The 21,635-nt window shown below is 48.7% G+C and overlaps 1 pseudogene; it reads left to right on the top strand.

Moving 5' to 3' along the window:
- LOC119350739 overlaps positions 1 to 21,635 on the top strand; it is a 99,047-nt pseudogene that overhangs the window by 681 nt on the left and 76,731 nt on the right.

Raw genomic sequence — 21,635 nt, 5'->3', positions numbered from 1 at the left:
ATAACCCCCTGTTCAAACGTGGGGAAGTGGGATCGTCTGCACGCGCTCGTTCCACTACCCCGCAATAAGTGCGCACGTACACATGCACTAACTGCGCGGGGAAGTGCAACCGGCCCCCAGACGCCGCAATAAATCTGCGTGCATGGCCAGGGGCACGCGGCGGCGGGCCCCGGCCCATCGCCCAGTCCCGTCACGCTCGTGGCCTGTCAGGCCCCTCCGACTTCCGGGCACCACATGGCGCCTGTGCGAAGCACGAGGGATCGCCTCAAGATTCGATGGACTCCTCGGTTCCGGCCACGGCCGAGATGCCGCGATCCGGTTTCCGAGAAAACTGGCACATAGTGGATGTTGCCGGACCCGGCATTCGTAGATTCCGCCTTGCTCAAGGGGAAGCTGCGAAGGCCCACTCATCCAAAGACGGCGGACCTTCACAACTTCGGGGGCTACTATCGGGGGGATGAACCCCAGGCAGGCAATGGAACCCGGATCTATTTCAAAAACAGCGGGGCCCGCATCGCCCCGCAAACCGGCACGCGCCAGGCAGGGTCGCTCGACCCGGCAAGGCGCGCAACCCGGCCAAGACCCTCGACTCAGCAAGGTACGTCGATCCGGCCGCAGTGGCCGACGCAAGGAAACTCAACCCGGCGCAACCCTGGCTTCCCCAGCAAGCCAGCCCACCCGTGGCGTCCACAGCAACCCAGCCACGGGTCAGCTCCTGTCCCATCCAGGCCATACGATGGGACGAGATCGCAATCACTGATGACCAAGACTAGAGTGCCCCCGCCCATGCCCGTGGTCAGCCAGAGTGTGGCAACAGTGCCCCTTACCTACCCGCTGACCAGGGCTGGCACGGCAATAGTGTCCCCGCCCTCACCACTGACGATAGCAAGCGGCGGCCTGACGAAGAACACTGTGCGCGGCTCGACTCGGCCACGTCATGACGATCGACGAGACGGCGCACAGTCCCCCTAGGCACGCGGGGCCCGCACCTAGGGGAACCCGGCGAACCACAAGCCCCCAAGCGGGACCCAGCCCGGTGTCCCGGACGCCGACAATACAGACCCACCGACTCGACATATTACCATTGTAACCCTGGGTGGGTTGATCTATAAAACCCCCCAAGAGTCCACGCCCACAGGGGCACGGCATGATACGTGAGATCCCTGGCATGCAAAGCCACTAGAGATAAAGCAAGCAAGATAGGACTAGCTACTACCTAGCAACACCAGGGAGAAGGAGCAGCCCGAGCCTCGGCCAGCCTCCTTCCTCCTCGATACAGCTCCAGGAGCGACATTGTACTATCAACCATCCAACTAAACTCGGCAGGACTAGGGGTGTTATCTCTCCGGAGAGCCCCGAACCTGGGTATGTCCGGCGTCCTGCGCCCGCGCATATCAACCTCGCGTCCCAAGCCCACCAGTGCCCTCGAGCCTCCTCCTCTCTTTAGCCATCCCTTGGCATCTTCCGTGCGCCCACCACGACACGCGTCATGAAAGTCCTTTCGTCAAGGGTGACCGACACGTGGCATCCACCGTAATGGGTCGCTGTTAAGCTATCAGGTTCGGTTTTGGATCCTATAACCCGTTAACAGCCTTGACCAATGAGGATTTTCCACGTGGAAAATTCTCATTGGTCGGAGGAAACACGTGTTGGCTCACCGTTGGGACAGATGTCATCCACTCATTGGACAAGAGGCGCCTATGATAGGTCGACACGTGGCATGGCCAACAATGGCCCATTCCGGTGAAAAGGGTCAGCCCAGTAAAAATTAGCAGGCCGGCCCATACAAGGCCTACTTGTGTCAGGTCCATTTAAGCCCACGACCCATACGAGATGTGCCAATTCGGCCCGTCAACGGCCCGTTAAAGATTTGACACCATTGCAGCCCATCTTCAGTTCGAGCCCGTTAACAGCCCGCTATATACTTGGGCTCAATATCGGCGCGATGTGATTTCGGCATGTTAACAACCCATTTCAAGGGATGGGCCAATTTTTAGGATGTACATCTTTAGGCCTTTTAGCGACCCATTTAAGTGTTGGGCTAATTTCTGGCCCGGTGTGTCTTTCAGTCTGCTGACGACTGTCGGTGTCAAAACCGGCGGATCTCGGGTAGGGGGTCCCGAACTGTGCGTCTAGGCGGATGGTAACAGGAGACTAGGGACACGATGTTTTACCAAGGTTCGGGCCCTCTTGATGGAGGTAAAACCCTACGTCCTGCTTGATTGATATTGATATTGTGGATGTTTACAAGAGTGGATCTACCACGAGATCAAGGAGGCTAAACCCTAGAAGCTAGCCTATGGTATGATTGTAATGGTTGTTGTTGTTGTTGTTGTCCTACGGACTAGAGCCATCCGGTTTATATAGACACCGGAGAGGGCTAGGGTTACATAGAGTCGGTTACAATAGTAGGAGATCTACGTATCCGTATCGCCAAGCTTGCCTTCCACGCCAAGGAAAGTCCCATCCGGACACGGGACGAAGTCTTCAATCTTGTATCTTCATAGTCTTGGAGTCCGGTCAATGATGATGATAGTCCGGCCGATGATAGTTCGGCCGATGATGGTAGTCCGGCTATCCAGACACCCCCTAATCCGGGACTCCCTCAGTAGCCCCCGAACCAGGCTTCAATGACGATAAGTCCAGCGTGTGTGTAGTCTTCGGCGTTGCAAGGCGGGTTCTCCTTCAAGTTCTACATACCTGCCGAACAGTGTCCGGCTTCCTCATCAATGTTGTGCGTCTTGGCTTCCACGCCCAAAAATGGCCTTCCTCCACGCGTCGCGCGAATGTGAAAAGCCAGGGTATGTTTTATGTTTTACCCCCTAGTTGTGCGAATAATCTGCCTATAAGGGAGGCAAGAATCCAGATCCAAATCGCCATCTTCCTCCTGCAAATACCCATCGGAGCGCTTTCGACCAAGAATCCATTCCATCATGGACCGTCAACGCGGCTCCTCTTCTCGCGCTCCCAGCCCTTTGCCAGGAGATTAGAGGAGATGCTCTGTTCCGCACAACGAGCTGGTGAAGCTCGAAGCAGGGGGATATCTCCCTCCGGCCTTTATGGTTCCGGTTCGAGCCGGGCTGGCCACCTACAAAGGTGGGAAGCAAGCGGAGGTTACCCCAAGTCCCAACAAAGGGGAGCGGGTATGCTTCGTCCCCTATCTGATAAGGGGGCTTGGATTTCCTGTACATCCATTCCTCCGCGGGCTCCTGGAGTTCTACGGACTCCAGCTTCATCACCTCACGCCCGCCTCAATCCTGCACATTGTGGGTTACGTAGCTCTTTGCGAGCTATTCCTGGGCGTCGAGCCCCATTTTGCGCTGTGGAAGAGGTTGTTCTGCCTTGTACCCCTCTCTCACGAGGGGTCCACATATCAAGTGGGCGGCGCCGAAATGTGGCGTATTGCCGGGACTGGATATCCATCCGGAACCCCTAAGAAGGCGTCCGAAGACTGGCCTTCAGGATGGTTTTATATAGAAGACGCTCCGCTGCCGGACCCTGTTCGGATCGGCCTCCCGGAGTTTAGCAATGCTCCTCTGAAGAAACGCCTTAGTTGGAGTCCGCGGAGCCCCCAACTGGAGGAAGACAAGAGCGTCCATTATTTGATGGGCCGAATAAGGTTACTGGCCCATTCCGGGTTGACCATGATTGGAGTCATGGCAACATGCATTATGCGGGGGGTGCAGCCACTACAATACAGGGGCCACCCCATGTGGGATTTCAACGGGGAGGACGATGCCACCCGTCATGGCCGTAAAGGGCCGGATTCGGTCGAAGACCTGGTGACGATCCTGTCTGGCCTGTATAAGGGGGAGAAGGAGGATTTCCTTTGGATGAACCCGTTAAATGGGTTCTCCATGAATAATCCCCGGCCTTGGGTAAGCGAACACTCTGCGTGCCTGACCCATGCTTTTTGAAACTTAAGTTTCTTATATTGTGTTCTTCTTTCGACGCAGGAACTGCGCCAGATCGTGGAGGACATGCTAAGTCCAGCTCCGCAACCCGAGGATCCAGAGAGATCCCGGGATCCGGCCTCCGAAGAGGATCCGGACATAAAGGTCGAGCTAATCGACGGGGTGTTCCACCAGCTCAGCATGGACAATGCCTTAGTCTCCATCACGGCCGACTATCCCGGACTATATCCGGCTTCCCAGGTGATTGCGACCGAAGTCCTGACACCGTCATTCCTTCCTTGCTTATTTCTGACCATCGTATATGATGGCGCCATGCAGGAGGCGCCCCTAGGGCGAGAGGCCGAGCCCGCGGTGGCTGACCAACAAAGGCCAGTCCGGACCAGTAGGCGGAAGAGGAGCGCGGCGCGGACTGAAACGTCGCCGCAAAGGTGTAGCTCACAATTCATTATTTAGAGCAACGTTCCTAGGAAGCGTTTGAGTGCTCATGACTTTTGTAGGGAAAAAAGCATCCGTCAGACTGCGGGCATGGAGGTTGCCAATCCAACCTCTACCAGCCAGGCTCCAGCACCTGGTCTGGAGGGGGAGGCGTGCGCAAGGCGTGAGCCGGACGTTCCTCCGACGGAGGATGCCGACAGACTGTCCGCCACCAAGTCTGAGGTGGAGAGTGCCATGAATCACAGGCGCCGCCGGACAGTATTTCGTGACGCGTGCTTCTCCCCTGAGGCGTTGAATGCCTTTAACGCGGGGGGAGCGCACCTTCGTGCTGCTCAAGATGGTTTTACCAGAGCCACGGAGCAGTATGTAAAAGACATACGGGTAAGAGAATTTAATAGTTGTATATGCCAGTAGCCCCCGAGACTTAAAGTAGTTATATTAACTGATTTAAGGATCATATGAAACATAAGATCTTACCGAGAAGAATACCCAACTATCTCAGGAGCTGCAGGAGTGCAAGGCCCAACTTGAGGCTGCACTCTTTGGCGCAGGAGGAAACACAGGGACCTCTCCTGGTAACGCATTATTCTAAAAAATGACGTTGCAGGTGCTGCTGGACAAGATCCGGACAGGCAAGAACTTCTGCACCAGCTGAAGGCCGGCGAGAGGGTGCTGCATAAGGTGCAGCATGAAAGGAACAAGCTCCAGGATGCCCATGCCCAGCTTGGAGAAGAGCTGAAAGGCGTTCGGGCCGAGCTGTCGGGCTCCGTTAAGGAGAATCAGCGGCTTCGTCGCGGCATCTATAGTAAGTGCTTGAGCGAACTCCTTTGAAAAGAAGAGTTCGGCGAGGAAGTCGATTTGACAGAATATGTCTGCAGGTATGCTCACAGGTCGCCCTGCGGAGCAGATGCCCGTATCAACGGGTGATCAACTTCCCGAATTGTTGCAACTGATCGAACGAGTTCGGCAGGCAATGAGCGGCGTCATCCAGGCTTTATGGCCAGCCTTCTCCTTACCCGAGGGTCTTGGGGAGCTTGCGGAGAAGCTTCAGGGAGTCCGGCAGCGCTTCCATTTATGGAAGATTTCGGCCTGCTGCCAAGGTGCCAGGGAGGCCTGGGCCATGGTAAAGACGCGGTACAAGAAGGCGGATCCCAACCACATGGCCGAAGTCGGACCTGTGGGGCCCGATGGGAAGGAGATCCCTGTGAGTTTAGTATACGGCCAAGTAGAGTTGGCCACTAAATTTTCCCAATAGGACTGTAAATTAGACAACCTGTTAGACGGGATTGAGGAAGAATACAATCAGTCGATTTGACAATGTATTATAAAATGACATCTAAAATGCCTTCTAGCCGGATTGTAAATCGTTTGTCTTTGCCGACCTTTTCGCTTAGACCTCGGGACCCTAGAGTCCGGAGTGTGTCCGAATACCTTCTCAGTTATGAAACAACCGGGGTATGCATGGAGACCAGGCGTAGTGGTCAATAGTGCTTTATCAGACAAGTGCCCAACTAGTTATGTTATATTACATGGGTAGTAAGAAACATCTTCCAGGGAGAATAGTTCCGTTAAGGGATCCTTTCCTCTGGGGGTGGCATGCCCTAAAGTGCATGTCCGGACTACGAAAAAAGCAGAAAAACATCTGGGGGCAGATAAATAAGTGGATAAAAAACCATCTTTTAAGTCATCGACCGAATATTCCCTTAAGAACGCTAGCTTTCGGCTTCACCCAGTCTGAGGTACACATCCGGCTGACCCGGCAGTAGCAATCGCATAGGTGCTCCCTTTACCTCCTAGCCGAACAATCGGGAACGTAGGGGTAAGCACAGGAGCCAGGCAACCCAGCTTGGCCAAAACTTAAGTCATATCGATGCATATAATGGTGAATAAAAGGTAGATGTGGAGGCTTGACACATGTGCTGGGCATGAAGCCCTTATAATTAAGCTTCTGGTAAAGAAGCCCCCAGGTATAATGAGTGCGGATAGCACATCAATTGCAAATGATGCACAAGTAGGCCTATTAAGGCTTTGATGAATAGGGTTGAGAAGAAAAAGATAAACAAAAGGCAGCTAAAAAAAATTTGGACGGGGGGAAAGGGACGAACTCTTAGTCCGGCGCTAGGCATAGAATCTTCGGAGTCGGGCTGTGTTCCATGGGTTCGGCTCGAGTCAGTTATCCGACGCATTTCGTAGACGGTACGCTCCGCCGGTTAAGACTTTATCGATGATGAAGGGGATTTCCCATTTGGGCTTGAGCTTGTCCTTTTTCTTGTCCGGCAGGTGTAGAACCAGTTCGCCAATGTTGTAAGTCTTGGCCCGTACTTCTCTGCTTTGGTATCTTCGAGCCTGCTGCTGATAAAATGCGGAACGAGCCTTGGCGACGTCGCGTTCTTCCTCCAATGCGTCCAAGCTGTCCTGCCGATCCAACTCGGCTTCTCTTTCTTCGTACATGCGCACTCGAGGTGAGTCATGAATTAAGTCGCAGGGCAAAACTGCTTCTGCGCCGTATACCATAAAAAATGGTGTGAATCCGGTAGTACGGTTAGGCGTTGTCCGCAGCCCCCAGAGTACGGAGTCGAGCTCCTCTACCCAGTGCGTGTCAGATTTCGTAAGGGACCGCACTAGTCTGGGTTTGATGCCGCTCATTATTAGACCATTTGCTCGTTCCACTTGACCGTTGGTTTGAGGATGATAGACTGAAGCGTAATCGAGCTTGATGCCCCTATTTTTGCACCATGATTTAACCTCATCGGCCGTGAAGTTCGTGCCGTTATCGGTGATGATGCTGTGGGGGACACCATAACGGTGTACTACCCCAGATATAAAGTCTATCACTGGTCCGGACTCTGCCGTTTTAACTGGCTTGGCCTCTATCCATTTGGTGAATTTATCCACCATGACCAATAGGTACCTTTGCTTGTGGGTTTCCCGTTTAAGTGGTCCAACCATGTCAAGCCCCCAGACCGCGAACGGCCAGGTAATGGGTATAGTTTTGAGGGCGGTGGGTGGCATGTGGCTCTGATTAGCAAAGAGCTGACAACCGACGCATCTTCGGACTAAGTCCTGAGCATCTGCCCGGGCCGTCGGCCAATAAAATCCTGTACGGGATGCCTTTCCTACAAGGGCCTGGGCTGCGGCATGGTGTCCGCCTAGTCCGGCGTGAATTTCAGCCAGAAGGTCTTGCCCTTCCTCTTCGGAGATACACCTTTGAAGGACTCCGGTTGTGCTTTTCTTATAGAGTTCTCCCTCATGGACCTTGTAGGCTTTAGATCGCCGAACTACGCAGCGGGCCTCATTATGGTCTTCGGGGAGTTCCTCCCTAAGCAAGTAGGCTAGGAACGGCTCTGTCCATGGGGCGATTACTGCCATTATGTCGTGAGCTGAGGGTGTTGTTTCGTCGGCTGGATCGCCGGTTATGTCAGATTGTTCTGCGGCTGCCTCCGGTTTGTTATTTCCGGACTCCTCTTCCCATAGTACAGATGGCTTGAACAGCCGTTCCAGGAAGATATTTGGAGGGACAGCGTCACGTTTTGCGTCGATGCGTGCCAATACATCGGCCGCTTGGTTAATATCTCTGGCTACATGGTGGAATTCAAGTCCTTCAAACCGAGCTAACATTTTAAGGACGGCGTTGCGATAGGCTGCCATTTTTGGATCCTTGGTGTCAAAGTCTCCATTTACTTGGGGTATTGCGAGGTTTGAGTCCCCGCGCACCTCTAGGCGTTGGATGCCCATGGAGATTGCCATCCGGAGGCCATGTAAGAGGGCCTCGTATTCGGCTGCGTTGTTGGAGTCCGTGTACATTAGCTGGAGTACGTATTGGACTCTGTCCCCGGTTGGGGACGTTAGTACGATGCCAGCCCCCAATCCGGCCAACATTTTGGAGCCGTCGAAATGCATAATCCAATTGGAGTATGCGTCGTACTCTTTAGGGAGTTCGGCTTCAGTCCACTCAGCGACAAAGTCAGCCAAAACTTGGGACTTTATAGCTCGCCGGGGTTTGTAAGTTATGTCGAATGGTAAGAGCTCAATGGCCCATTTTGCAATCCTGCCCGTTGCGTCGCGGTTATTTATAATGTCATTTAGGGGTACTTCGGAGGCCACTGTTATCGAACACTCTTGAAAGTAGTGTCGGAGCTTCCGGGATGCCATGAACACCACATACGCTATCTTTTGATAGTGCGGGTAACGGGACTTGCAGGGGGTTAAAACAGTGGATACGTAGTACACTGGTTTTTGAAGAGGGAATTTATGCCCTTTTGTCTCTCGTTCTACGACGAGCACCGCGCTTACTACTTGATGTGTTGCCGTGATGTATAACAACATAGGTTCGCCTAGGTTGGGCGCAGCCAGGACCAGATTCGTTGCCAATATGGCCTTTATTTCCTCGAGTCCGGCGGTGGCAGCATCCGTCCACTCGAAGTGTTCGGTGTGCCTAAGGAGGCGATAGAGGGGCAATGCCTTTTCTCCTAGGCGGGAGATAAAGCGACTAAGAGCCGCCACGCATCTAGTCAATTTCTGGATCTGTTTGAGATTTTTTGGAATATCCAACTACGATAGGGCTCGGATCTTGGCCGGATTTGCTTCAATTCCTCTACCGGATACAATGAAGCCCAAGAGCTTTCCGGCTGGTACGCCGAAAACGCATTTTTCCGGATTCAGCTTGATGTCATATGCTCGGAGGTTGTCGAATGTGACCCTCAAGTCGTCTACTAGAGTTTCGACGTGTTTGGTTTTGACGACTACGTCGTCTACGTATGCCTCTACTGTTTTGCCGATCTGGGTAGCCAGACATGTCTGAATCATGCACTGATATGTTGCGCCGGCGTTTTTAAGTCCGAAGGGCATCGTGTTGAAGCAGAATGGTCCATATGGAGTAATGAACGCCGTTGCGGCTTGATCCGCTTCTGCCATCTTGATTTAATGATAGCCAGAGTATGCGTCCTGGAAGCACAATGAATCGTGCCCTGCAGTGGCATCGATGATTTGGTCGATGCGGGGGAGGGAGAAGGGATCCTTTGGGCAGGCTTTATTTAGGTCTTTGAAATTGACACATAGGCGCCAGGATCTGTCCTTCTTTGGTACCATTACCAGGTTTGCTAGCCAATCCGGATGTTTGATATCTCTGATGAATCCGGCTTCCAATAGTTTGGCTAGTTCTTCTCCCATTGCCTGTCTTTTGGGTTCGGAAAATCGTCGAAGAGCCTGTTTGACTGGATTGAACCCTTTTAGGATGTTTAGGCTATGCTCTGCCAGCCTGCGAGGGATTCCTGGCATATCTGAAGGATGCCAGGCGAAAATGTCCCGATTTTCCTGAAGGAATTCTCGCAGCGCGGCGTCTACATCAGGGTTCAACTGTGCCCCGATGGAGGCCGTCTTTGTCGGGTTCGTTGGGTGGACCTGGAATTTTATAATTTCGTCCGCTAGTTTAAAGGAGGTGGACTTGGATCTCTTATCGAGTATCACGTCGTCTTTGTGCACCGTAGCGCGCAGCACGGTGAGTTCCTCTGCCGCTAGGGCTTCGGATAGTGCCTCCAGGGCTAATGCGGCTGTTTTGTTTTCGGCGCGGAGTGCTATGTCCGGATCACTAACGAGAGTGATTATCTCGCCGGGCCCAGGCATTTTGAGCTTCATGTACCCGTAATGGGGTACGGCTTGGAAAATCGTGAACGCCTCTCGTCCTAATATAGCGTGGTATCCGCTGCTGAGCGGGGCCACTTGGAACGTGATTTCTTCGGACCTGTAATTGTCCGGCAAGCCGAACACCACATCGAGTGTGATTTTTCCGGTGCAGCGTGCTTCTCGACTAGGGATTATTCCTCTGAAGGTTGTGCTGCTTCGCTCAACGCGGCTCCACTCTATTTCCATTTTTTGAAGAGTTTCCTCGTAAATGAGGTTCAATCCACTGCCGCCATCCATGAGTACCTTGGTAAGCCGAAAGCCGTCCACTATTGGACTGAGGACCAATGCGGCTGGTGCTCGGGCTGTTCGGAATTTAGGTTCATCACTGGCATTGAAGGTGATGGCCGCGTCGCTCCAAGGATTTGTTCTTGCTACTTGGTAGACTTCGGCAAGGCTGTGGATCGTTCGTTTCCGCATATTGTTTGATGCCAAAGTCTCGAAGACGGTTGATACCGTACCGGTATTCTTGGTGTGGTTTCGCGGGGCTAGAAGCTCCTCGCCACTCTTGGCCACCTGCCGTAATATCCAACATGCACGAAGGCTATGTGTTGAGGTGGCGCCCTTGGTACTGTGAATTGTACAGGGTTTGCTGAGCCATCCCTCCAGTACGGTTCCGTTCCCTTTAAGGGGCTTCTGTTTTTTTGGTTCTTGTACTTGGTGCCTGTGTGTAATGCACCCTTTTGTTGCGGACTGGGGCTATGTTCGGGGCCGGATTATCCCAAAACCTATCTTCGGTTTTCCGGAAACTTTCTATGGCACAGTACTTTCGCACTATGGATGCCAAGTCGGCGAAACGTGTGATTTCATGATGGCTGACGGCGTTCAAGATTCCCCTGTCCGTGCAATTGTTGCAAAAGATCGAGATTGCGTTTTCCTCTCGGCAGTCCTTTATCCGGTCCATGACCAGGAGGAATCTGGCCCAGTAATGATGTACTGTTTCGGCTGGCTCTTGCCGGATTAGAGATAGATCGCATATATCTGGACGGGCGGGCCTAATTGAGCCCGGGACCCTGCCCATCTCGAGGCTCAAGGGCCGAGAAGTTTCCGAATTTGGAAGCTTGGAAAGTGGAACGTTGTCCAACGAGTCCGGTCCGATGCCTGACTTTATGTTCAGTGCTTGATCGGAATCCGTTCCTCCGCGGGAATCCGGCATGGAGGGTTCGGTAGCCCGGACACGACTAGTTTTCAATATATGAGAAGGATCATCGCGATGTTCCTCTACCACCGTGACGTGGTGGGTAACCTGGGGAGAGTTAATCTCTCTCAGATCGGTTTTAAGCCCGATCCGATTGTAGTCTGTAGCGACTCCCAGGGCGGCGATCCGATCCAAGAGTTCGTTTACAGACGAGAGCTCTACTAGATCTAACTGCTCAACGAATTCCAAGTTGACGTGAAGATTGCTCTCGATGACACGAGAGGTCATTGTTGAAGCGGTGGCCGGACAGGCGGTCATAAGAAAACCTCCTAGCCGGATAGTTTGGCCGGCGGCCAAGGCTCCATCAGCGAAGATGCCGTCCTTGAAGACGGGAAGAGGCATCCTTCCTATCGGTGACGGCATAGAGGAACTCTCAATGAAAGCACCAATGTCGGTGTCAAAACCGGCGGATCTCGGGTAGGGGGTCCCGAACTGTGCGTCTAGGCAGATGGTAACAGGAGACTAGGGACACGATGTTTTACCCAGGTTCGGGCCCTCTTGATGGAGGTAAAACCCTACGTCCTGCTTGATTGATATTGATATTGTGGATGTTTACAAGAGTGGATCTACCACGAGATCAAGGAGGCTAAACCCTAGAAGCTAGCCTATGGTATGATTGTAATGGTTGTTGTTGTTGTGTCCTACGGACTAGAGCCATCCGGTTTATATAGACACCGGAGAGGGCTAGGGTTACATAGAGTCGGTTACAATAGTAGGAGATCTACGTATCCATATCGCCAAGCTTTCCTTCCACGCCAAGGAAAGTCCCATCTGGACACGGGACGAAGTCTTCAATCTTGTATCTTCATAGTCTTGGAGTCCGGTCGATGATGATGATAGTCCGGCTGATGATAGTTCGGCCGATGATGGTAGTCCGGCTATCCGGACACCCCCTAATCTGGGACTCCCTCAATGACCCATAAATGAGTTGGGCCATTTGTAGTCGGACCTGAGTTTTGGCCTTTTAGTGACCCATTTAAGTGTTGGGCCAATTCCCGGCCCGGTGTGTCTTTCAGCCTGTTGATGACCCATAAATGAGTTGGGCCATTTGTAGTCGGACCTGAGTTTTGGCCTTTTAACGTCCCATGCTCTTCATGGTCCAATACCAGCTCGGTTTCTCTTTCAGCCTGCTAAAGGCCCACAACACAGTTGGGCCATTTACAGTACGACCTGACTTTCGACCTCTTAGCGGCCCATGCTCTTCATGGTCCAGTACGAGCCCGCTTCTCTTTCGGCCTGCTAAAGGCCCACATTCTAGTTGGGCCATATGTAGCCTAACCTTAGTAACAACATGTTAAGGATCCGTGAAATCAAATGGGCCCACCTGTTGCCCGCTTTGATGTCGACCTGTTACGACCCGGGAGGTAAGAGAGCCGACCATTAACTTTTGGCCTAGTAACGGCCCATTAACTTAATGGGTCCACTAAAGTTCGTACATGTCTTTAGGCCAAATTAGATAATTTGAGCCCATTACGACGAGCAATTATGCACAGGACCAAAACTGATCAAGCAAAGGTACGACATATAGGGAAAAACGTTGCACATCCAGCATAAATTACAGGAAATTACATCCACTGGGCAATCAAAGATTGATGCCAGTGCAAATAAATGAACAGAACCTAACGATCTACAACGTCACAATCTGCAACCTCAGCGCGGATGATGCTCATAAGCATGTGGGAAAGTTCTTGTTGCTTTGCTACACTGTCTCTGAAAACATTGATCGGTTGTTGTTGCGCAAGAATGTGCACCTCCGATTCCTCCACCATTTCCATCATTGCTTCAGCCATTAATTGGTTCACAAACATACATTTTTCCGTTGCATTCGAGACAGAGGAAACTAAACAGATTCAGATGGTGATTTTGGCAGGCTTGTATTATTGATAGTGGAGAGTGTCTCGACCACTGCATCATAACATAAATTAGGAGGGGAACTGGACAGATTAATCATGCGTTATTGCCATATTACCTGGCCTAGGTTTATTGGAAAGAAACAATGGGGTTGCCTTGCTGATTTCAGAGTTTGTGTTCTTATCTTTAGCAGTATGCACCAAATTAACACACTAGCATTGCTATCATTGGCCATGTCAGATAATAGGAAAGCAACATTGACACAACGAACATTTGGGCAACTAGCCTACACCAAATTAACACAATATGGCCCAGCTATCATCAGCCAGGTAAGGTAATACGAAAGCAACATTGACACAGTGAGTGAATGGGCAACCAGAGCAACACTACAATTCAGTAATGTGCATGATATGAGATAGTACACTCATGCAGCTCAATATGAAAAACTACCAGGCAGGTTTCCTTAAAAAAATCAACATTGGCACCTTTAACATTTTGCTACAACTAATTTTAGATCAAATAAAGGTTGGATTCATGACGATTAACAAAATACATGCTGATGTAAAAATATAGTGATATACAACAGATACTTACATCAGCATTGGAGCATAGAGAATTCCCGCAAGATCTTTTCCTCGAATACGATCCCAATGGAGGAAGTCTTCTATCGTTTAACATTATTTTCTAAAAGAGAGATGGCTAAGAAACATGTAGAAAATATGATCAGACTGCTATAAAATTTCATGATGCGAGAATACGCACATGCTTCTTAGAATGGAGTTGACATTCTTTTGCTGGACTGGTGCGAACTAGTTCTTTGGCCACTGGAATCTGCTTATTATCAGTGGGAGTTGGTTTCTCTGTGCTGGAGCAATATCTATGAAACTGGAGTTAGTTTATTATCTCCTGGCACTTGTATCTTTTGCAAAGACCTGGTTTGTAACCCTTCAGATTCTAACATAGCTTTCTTCCCCTTGCATGCCTTATATAGAAGAATGGTGCTTCAATTATAAAACATGCTACAACAGAGATGGAATAGGTACTGAAGAATAGAAAGGCATGACATATTGACATGTATTCCCTCCATCCGGAAATAAATGGATGGGTCTAGGCGTATTTTAGTTCTAGATACATGCAGTTTTATCCACTTCTGCGACATGTAATCCGGACAGAGGGAGTATGATGTAAGAGTTAGGGATACGACAGGACAACAGTGTAAAAAACACTACTTGAATGTAAAATTGTATGCTAGCGGAATACATACAGAAAAACACTAAGGCAACATATGCATGTATGATTGGGAAACTAAGATGGCATTGCAAGAGACCACTAGAACAACACTTCAATGTAAAAAAAATAACATGGTATGTAGACAGATGAAGTACATACTGATGAATAACAATGTATAAGATATTAAGAAGCATGATGTCCAAACTAAGCAGATGACATTGCGATAGAGTAGAATGACAGTACTTGAATTTGAAAACATGTTATCACGAATGGAATAGGTACTGAAAAACAGGAAGGCATGCCATATTTATATGCATTATCAGCAGGCTAAGCACAACGCATTGCAACAGAGTAGATGCACCCCAGGAAATTATATGCATGTTGTACCCATATCAAGGGCCAAGTAAGAGGAATGACCTTGTGGGGTGAATAGGATTCATCATCTTTCTGCAAGTTTTGTGAAGAACTGCCTTTACATGTTCCATCATATTGGGTATCATTGACGTCAAGTTTGTTGCCGTTACATTGCTCCGTGAGGTTCTTGTGCATAAATTAGTGCGTGCAATTATATCTGACATGCATGGAAGACAACTGGTAGTTAGATTTATGTAATGAGTGCTTGTAGGAGATGACATAAATAGTAGGACTGGGGTTAACTAGCAGCAACAGGTCTCAAAAACTAAAGGGAGAACACAGATGAAAGCTACAGACTATGTATCGTTTGCACTCAAGATTAACTAGATGGCACACAAAAGTATTCAAGAACAACATGGGTAATACTAGAAGTGGTATAATACTATAATCACCAGCCTATGGGATATCATTCACTAAAAAAAATACACTTCCGTGATGATACGTGTTTGTCATAGTAGGTCGCGTTTTTTGTCATGCATGTACATCCATGACAAATTTATGAAAGAATCTAGATAGTCATACCTGTGCTATCGTAGAAGTGTTCCATGACATTACCAAAATTATCATCATGGAAGTGTCCACTTCCATGATGATAAATCACGCGTCACAAAAGTGCTTTCGTCAAGGGTGACCGACACGTGGCATCCACCGTAACGGAACGCCGTTGAGCTATCAGGTCGGGTTTTGGATCCGATAACCCGTTAACAGCCCCAACCAATGGGGATTTTCCACATGTAAAATCATCATTGGCTGGAGGAAACACGTGTTGGCTCACCGCTGGGACATATGTCATCCGCTCATTGGACCGAAGGCGCCTATGATACGGCAACACGTGGCACGGCCCAACAGAGGCCCATTCCTATGAAAAGGCCAGCCCGTTTGACTTGGTCAAAAGGTGGCGGGCCGGCCCACGGAAAGCCTGTTAACGGCATGTTTGCATATAGCCCATTTATAGCCGGCTAACCCAGGGCCCGTTACACCCTATCCAAATTAGGCCCAGTAGCGTCATCTGGGCCGTCCAATATGATTCCAGCCCGTTTTAACTTCCGGCCCATGTGTGGCCCATGACTTCTTTCAGCCCATATGAGGCCCTTTGTAACTCTTGGCCCATTAACGGCCCGTGGTGAAACTGGCCCATAATGAATAGTGTATCATGTTATACCCATTAACGGCCCGTTATTCCATTGGGCCGTTTCCAGCCCAAGTTGTCTTTCGGCCTTCTCAAGGCCCATCGATTCTTGGGCTCATTTGCAGCATTCGGTTACATACGGCCCGTTACTGTCATTTTCTGCTTGTGGGCCAAATTCAGCTCGTCGTTACAGTCGGCCCATTTGTGGACCGTTAATACGTTGGGTCGCTTTCATGTCAAAAAAACCAGTTGGGCTGTTTTCATAGAGTTATCAAATATGGCTTATTAACGGCCCGTTATGGTCCACGAATAGTACGGCCCGTAGAAGGCCCATGGATCCTACGGCCCGTATGAGGCCCATGTATAGTATGGCCAGTATGAGGCCCATGGATAGTACGGCCCGTAGAAGGCCCATGGACCCTGCGGCCCGTAGAAGGCCCATGGACCCTACGACCCGTAGAAGGCCCATGGACCCTAAGGCCCGTATAGAAGGCTGATGGATCCTACGGCCGAAAGAAGGCCCATGGATCATACGGCCTGCATGAGGCCCATGGTTACAACAGTCCGTGTGTTGCCATTATTATTTTGGCCTAGTTACCAAAAATAGGCTATTGTGACTATAAGCAAACAACAAAACAAGACAATAAGGAAATAAATAAGCAAGCAATTAACGCTAGCCTATTACCGCTATTACTCATATTACATCCACTGGGCATCAAAGTTTGCCACCAGTGCAAATATAGGGAACAAAGCAGCACATTACATACACTGGCCGTCAAAATTGGCCACCAGTGCAAATAAACGCGGCAGCAAAACAAGAGCATAACTGAAACAACTTTAGAAGAGCTCAAGAAACATTATCCTGGGTATCCACCATGCTGGCAATAAGCTTAGCAAGCTGATTAGCTTTGTCCTGTTTGGCACTAAAATCCTCCAACGCTTGCTGTTGCACCAGAAAGTATGCATCTAAATGCTCCGGGGACTTCCGCAGTCCTTCCGCTTCTTGTCGCAGCACAGCTGATCGATGTCTTTCACCTTGTAGTTGGGACTCAAGAAACCGAACTGATTCAGACAGTGAGTTTGAATAGCTTGTGCAAGCGGTAGTGGCCAGTAACTCGAACACTAAACCAAGACATGACTTTGGGGTTGTCTCGCTGTCTTCAAGATAGTCTTCCTTAGCTGTTTTATCAGCTTTGTTGGAGACCAACAAGAATGTGTCATTATCCTAAACCTTATCTGCATTACTTCCTTTACCATTGCTTAATAAGGCACTCTTCCCCAATATTCTGTCAGCATTCTAAAAGAAGAAACAAGCAGACACATAACAAGTTTAGCATGTACTAGTATATGAAACTCATTTCGGTGAACCAGTTCATTAGTAAGGTGGAGAGCATTAAACTACCAAGTCTTCTATTGCCAAGTACTAGTACATAATAAAAGCATCAAACAAACATATATCTATGTCCTATGGTCACTGCATTGTCTTGCCAAATCAAAATAGAGACACAGTTCAAATCATATCTGTTCAAGACAAAGCAGCAGTGAAAGAATACAAAGTGTGGGAAACTACACGGCACAACAAGATTTCAGATGGGTACCACGGGTCTACATGTACAATAACACTATTCCTCTGTTGTGATGCTAGTAATGTGCATGATATGAAAGTCAACTGTATACACAATTGAAATTGAAATCAAAAGAGCTATTGAGAAGAGCAAACCTGTTAAAGAAACATGCATGAACATACTTGCTGTGCCATTGGAGTTTTGATTGGATCCTTCAATTTAAAAATAAGTTTGTATGAGTAAATACAGTGATACAAGAGCAAAGCAATCATAGTTAAAAAAAGGCGCGCCTAAGCGAGTGCTTCAGCGCGCCTAGGCTCTAGGCGTTGGCAAAACGTATTGCGCATAACTGCGCATAAGCATGTGCTTTGGTCAGTAAAGCGCAAGGTGGTGGCAAAACGCACAATTAACGCCTAGCGCTTTTTTGAACTATGATAGCAATGGAATCTTAAACTAGAACAGTTGTTCTTCAGGTTTAGGCACTTGTTCTACATGAACATAGTACAGTAAGACGCAAGAATATAATACTTAAAAAATAGAAAATGAGCTCATAGACCTTACCACATTCTTGGTTCGGGACCAGTACAGAACAAGGCGTTCCTAGTCATCGTCCAGTAAATGTGTCTCAGGAGAACGTAAGGGAATTTGATGAGTTTCTTTGCCGGTGAAGTACGTTTTCTTCAGGTAATTCCGATACTGCCACCAAGCATTCTTGAAGATAGCAGAGGTATTAGCACAGGTTACCTCATCCTGAGTTTCCAAATCGGTCCTTCTCTATAGAGAAAAATGGGAAAATTTGTTGTATTATAACCATCATGGAGGTAGGATGTATGGGACGAAGCAAAGTAATTGCCATGAATAACATTACTTACACATAACTCCTGGACAAACACCTGCAACTGGCATTTTCCTTCATTTCAGTATAATATTTCCAAGATGGGAAGATACACACATACGATTTAACAACATCAAATGCGATAGATGCTAAACTACGACTAGTTGGTTATGCTTCCTCCACATGAATAGGCGTACTAATTGGTGGAGTTGGGGTTCGCCGTGATAGTACTGGCCCTTTGGGCACTGGAGCTGCCTTACTAACTGCTCTTGTTTGGGAGCTCTATGGTGGAGATGGTGTTGTGTCAACAGGAACTGGGTTACTATTGGCTGGGGTTGGGGTTAGATTGGGTGAAGCTGGTTCTCTGTCCATCGCAGTAGGGGTACAATCTGCGAGAGTTTGGGTTATGTGTGGTAGGGCTGGTTCTTGTGCATGTACAACCGGGGTGCTATCTCCACCAAGAGGTAGCACTGTTTTATTTGAAGACCGTGTTTTTAGTCCGCTAGATACTGGCATCACCCGCTCCAATTCAAATGACTGATAAACAGGAAACATAGTTGAATGTACAGACATTGTATGAGAGACAGATGCAATAGATAGTGTGGAAAAAAGAGGGCATTAAATAGTTGACATGTATATTGTTTAACGAAAACGGATAGCATGACATAATTTCACATATATGATGTCTATCTAAACTGGATAGCATAACATAACATAATTCAAAGATATGATGAATAACTAAACAGGATCGCATGACATAATTCACCTACATGTTATCTAAGTAATCAGGATCGCATCATTTAATTCACATATGTGATTTATATGCTAAACAAAGGGCGTTCGATATGATGTCTGAACTAAGAACATGGTGTTCAATATTGTGTATATGATGTCTAAACTATGCAATGCAAGACACCGCATGCATGATATGAGCAGTATAACCATGCCAAGTTAGAGCATACACCTCAGTGGGGGAATAGGAATGGTCATCTGTCTCTGAATCCATCTCTGAGGAGCTATCAGGACCCAACAAGAGATCTGCTTCGACAGGTAGCACTGTCTGCTCTGATGGCCTTGTTTTCACTCCAGATTTTTCTATCTCCCACCCAAATGGCTGATTCACAGGAAGAGTAGTTTAATGTACAAACATTGTCGACAAATGGAAATGTAATGAAGAAAAGGATGGGCAAGATATCATTCAAATATATGATGCCTGGTTAAACAGGATGGCATTGCACATTTCACATATATTATGGCTGGCTAAAAGACATGAGACTGCATAATTCCCATATATGATATAGAAACTAAACAGGTGGCATTACAGAACATGCCTAAACTAAGCAGATGACATATATGATGTCAAAAGTAGGCACTGCAAGGCAACATATTCATGATATGACTAACATCATCATGCCGAGGTAGAGCAAACACCTTGGGGGGTAAATAGGAGTGGTCAGCGGCGTCTGAATCCGCATCAGAACAGATATCTTCCTCTGGATTACAATCTGGAGAGGGGTGGGGAGGGTTTGCCATTGAACCCACCATGGAGCGATGTCTGCATGACATTGTATTGCCGCGCAAAACTCTTCTCTTTTTCTCTACATGTTCAGCATGACTGTGTACAATATCTGACATGCATACGGAAAAATATGGTGAGATTATGTAAGGAGAGCATGCAGAAATTTAGAGTGATGGTAACAACCAGTGGATGGATCCAAAAATAATGATAGCAGGCTGATGATTGCTTTAAATTAATAAAAAGACAGATGATGATTGCTTTACTATTTATTTCCCACCCAAGATGAACAACATAGGCATACCCTAGGTGAACCAGATATTAGACAGACATAGTATTCATTGCTGCCTCGATATGTGCCCCACAACTAATTTAGAACTAAAGTTTGAACATTAATTTGGACCTGACTTGGGAGTCCAAGAGCTGAACAGGACGATAAAGTAGCAGGTAAGTTTAAGCAATGCATAACATAAGCAGAAACAAAAGAGTGCGACCTCTCTTGTGGACCCGTGTACTCCTTAGGTTCATCTGTTGAGTCGATGATGTTGATGCCGTTGCGGTGGGTGCCGACGGCAGGGAAGGAGATCTGAGGCGACGAAAGACAGTCAAGAGTCGTGATGTCTAGTTTGGTGGATGCTTCTGTCGATGGAGCAGCTCATGTGAGGTGGACGACGTCGCGGCAGGAGCAGGGCAAACCACACAAAGTTCCCTTCGACACGTACCTGTAACCGAAGTAATTCTGTAAGGGCTCATTTGGCTTGCATGATTCTTAAAACGCAGGGATATGAAAAGCACCGGAATAGGATATGAAAATGCACATGGTAAACAGAGCATTTGTAAAGATAGGATTTCTGTCAACTTGGGTGTTTGGTTTACAGGAATTGGAAGAGCAGAGGAATGCAAAGAAACATGGCCAAAATAAAGTGAAACCATATGAAAGCGTGTATAGTTAGAATGTTATTCTGGCACTAATGCACTTGGTCTTGTTTTCATGCATAGGATTTTGAAAAGTAGGTCCAGGTGGATGTTTTGCTTCATTCCTTTCACCAAAATGCATGAATAATTGAATAGTAGGGTGCCATTGGAAAATTCCCTATTGCTATGTTTTTCCGTTGAACCAAAATAGCCCTAATGGATCGACGTGAATGTATAGTAATAAGTGATGCAACAAGTGTACAACCTCTTTGCCGTAGCCGTGTCGACCTCAGCATCATTGGGTTGGTCGCTGAAGCAGTTGAGGCAGAGGTGGTTGTCGGAGGTGTGGAGGAAGATCTAAGGAATCTGTAGATGGCGTCCAGGGCACTGCTCTGTTGTGATGGATCGTTCTGTCGTTGGAGCAGCTCCGGTGAGCCGCAAGACGTCAAGGCTGAAGCAGCACAAGACAGACATCGTTAATCTCAAGTGGGATTATAATAGCATCTCCAGTAGATGATGTAAAATGGATGTAAAATTAACATCACCAAAAACCACCTGACTACAATAGATGAGGTAAAAACTGTTGACTCTGAACTAAACTGTCGAAACTGAAATTTACTGTGGAATCTAAATGCTACTGTCGAAACTGAACGCAATGGTAGCAGAGAGGCACTTGACATGTAGTTTAGGGAGGGCCTGCAGTTCATCTTCAACTTGCACCCCCTGAGCCGCCAGCCACCACCGGCCGAACCGCCAGCCCCAGCGCCGCCTCGCCGCCCCGAAACAACTCGCCACCGCCGCCCCGTCTAGCCCTCTAGGCCCCCCGCCCCTGCCCTGAACCCTAAGATAGATAGTGGGGTACCTCTCCGGCGAGCCCCCGTCCCCGTTGCGGGTGGTTCTTCCTTAACTCCGGCGAGCCCCCCCCCCCAACCGCTGAAAATCGACTGACCCAAA

Source organism: Triticum dicoccoides, chromosome 1B (genome assembly GCF_002162155.2).
Source record: "Triticum dicoccoides isolate Atlit2015 ecotype Zavitan chromosome 1B, WEW_v2.0, whole genome shotgun sequence".
Lineage (NCBI taxonomy): Eukaryota > Viridiplantae > Streptophyta > Magnoliopsida > Poales > Poaceae > Triticum > Triticum dicoccoides.
The sequence above is the reverse complement of the archived record's forward strand: the minus strand, read 5'-3'. Positions and strand labels throughout refer to the sequence as shown.